At 39.8% G+C, this 2,610-nt stretch overlaps 1 pseudogene; it reads left to right on the top strand.

Annotated features, from left to right (window-relative positions):
- Positions 1–571: 571 nt before the first annotated feature.
- On the top strand, positions 572–2,076 carry LOC138161425 (olfactory receptor 10C1-like; annotated as a pseudogene).
- The last annotated feature ends 534 nt before the right edge of the window (positions 2,077–2,610 follow it).

Genomic DNA, 2,610 nt, shown 5'->3' on the forward strand with positions numbered 1-2,610 from the left:
AAAGTTTGTCTTTACATGTAGTCAAATACCATTAGACTTTCAACTCCTTGAGAACAAGGACTGGTTTGTGTCTTTTGCTGAGAGCCATGTAGATGTAGACTCCACAGAAGTCAATGAACATAAACTCTGGGCTTGTAATTATCCCCTTTAACATGTAACAACACTGAAGCACCAGGAGAATGTCAAGACCTTGGTCCAACCCGAGGATTTTTAATGCAGAGAAGGTATTTATGATAATCATATTTTCTCCTCTATGATTATGTTGCATAGAGAGGGCAGTCATTAAGTGGGCCAGATTCCATGACTCTTTTCAAGGTTTATGTATAGATTGAGGGATTAAGGGTGACTTAAATTCTATGGAGTATTTGACATAAAATGATGTTATATGAAGCAAATGTCTGTCTCAAACATACTGTAGAAATAAAATTTAAGTTGTACCCAGATTAATGATATTGTTTCTTTACAAATTCCTCTGAGACAAAGCCAAAGTACTATTGGGCTTCTGGTCCCAGAGGACCTCAGCAAGAGTAGAAATACTGCTATCTCCTATTCCACTGAGCTATTTGTGGTTAGAGGACTCAAGAGAGGAAGAAAGATACAAGAAAAAAGAGATTTATATTTTGCATGCAGGTAGGCATGATATTCATTTCAAAATGCAAAACTCAATGCTTAGAGAGAGCTAAGGAAAATGGGGGCTATTGGCTGGAAATAATTGTTTCTTTTTGTATATAATCAATGAATGTACTTTGGATCTTATCCTGATAAGTAGAAATGAGCATCAAGTTACACTATAATTTTCTAAAGGTATTTTTTAATTCAGTCATTTGTTTTACATAATGATTAAGGTTTCAACAAACCACCAAAAAGCTGAGACTTGGTATATTGATTTGTGACATACCTTTTTAAGTAATTAATTAAACAACATTTAAGTGCTTACTCTTACTATGTATTCTATTAGGTAATATTAATAAATATTCAGCATCAGGGAATAATTTTCATCTTTCCTAGCCCAGTGCATAGCTCTAGGAAGTAGCTTTGTTCATATATTTCTGTGTTTGTTTGCACATGCATATATGAATATATTTATGCACCTATGAAATAATTCTTGATTGTCTCTGTAGATGTCAACCTCTGAGCCAGTAATGAAGGAAAACCAGACCCTCTGCACCAAATTCTCCTTTGTGGCTTTCTCCTCTCTTGGTGAACTACAGCCCATTCTCTTTGTGCTATTCTTAGCCATATACACATTCACTGTAGTAGGAAATCTAGTGATTATGTGCCTGATCTGGGTAAGCCCTACGCTCCACAGTCCCATGTATTTCTTCCTGGCAAATCTATCCTTCCTGGAGATGTGCTACATCACCAGTGTGGTGCCTCAGATGCTGGTGCACCTGCTGGTGGAGCCCAAGACAATGAGTGTGACATGTTGTGCAGCTCAGATGTATGTCTTCACCATCCTGGGGCTGACAGAGTGCTGCCTGCTGGCAGCCATGGCTTATGATCGCTTTGTTGCTATCTGCTACCCATTACGCTACACATTATTCATGAGTCCTCGGGTCTGCTTGCAATTGGCTGCAGCATCCTGGACAACAGGTGTAGTTGTGGAGTCAGCCCAGACCACGTGGATCTTCACTCTCCCCTTCTGTGGCACAGGACAAATCCAGCACTTTTTTTGTGACATCATGCCTGTGGTGCAACTGGCCTGTGTGGACACCTCCCACAATGAGATCGTGCTGTTTTCTGTTTCAGTGCTTTTCATTATGAGCCCCTGCCTGCTCATTCTCTGCTCCTATGCCCGCATTCTCATGGCCATTTTGAGAATGCCCTCTGCTGCTGGCCGGCGCAAAGCTTTCTCTACTTGTTCCTCCCACCTCCTGGTAGTCTCTCTCTTCTATGGCACAGCCCTATCTTCAACCCAAGTCTGCCCATACTCCAAACACAGACAAAGCAACTGCCCTCATGTACACAGTAATCACCCCTGCACTCAATCCAGTCATCTATACTCTAAGAAACAAAGAAGCGAAAAGAGCCTTTTGGAGAATAGCCAGGAGGAACCCTCTTATCCAAGCTGCCTAAACTTGGCCCAAAAACCATAATTAGTAAAGACTTACAAACCCAACAAAAACCATAATTAGTAAAAACAAACAAACAAACCCAACAAAAACACCACAAAAGCCTCATTCTAATAATTTGACTTTGTATATGTCTGCTCTTAAAACTTTAGGTATGGTAGAAATGTGGATTCTTTTCCTTCATAACCTTCTGTCCATGCTGGTGAATGAGACAGCAGAGTGGAATGCTGGGTTGTTCTTGCTACAGGATTATCAGTAAGTTCTTACACTTACAATAAGATAATAAATTTATCTGGTGCTTTATTTCATAGGAACATGTTGGGATGTTGGAAAGAAGAATCCTCCTCAGATATGGATTGGAGAAGAGTTGAGAAAGGTAGTTGGTAGATTCTATCCATGACAGGTGGTAAATTAGTTTATTACTTGAAGGTCTCCATTAGTAAACCTCACTACCATAAGAAGTACTTTTGGATTGTTCTTAGTCTATAGTTATTCCTTGAACTGAGTTAAATCTGCCTCTGTAAATTTCAGCCACTGG

The sequence above is a fragment of the Petaurus breviceps genome, unplaced genomic scaffold (assembly GCF_028583685.1).
Source record: "Petaurus breviceps papuanus isolate PSGF00001 unplaced genomic scaffold, PetGlider_PUasm1.0 101078, whole genome shotgun sequence".
In the NCBI taxonomy this organism is placed as follows: domain Eukaryota; kingdom Metazoa; phylum Chordata; class Mammalia; order Diprotodontia; family Petauridae; genus Petaurus; species Petaurus breviceps.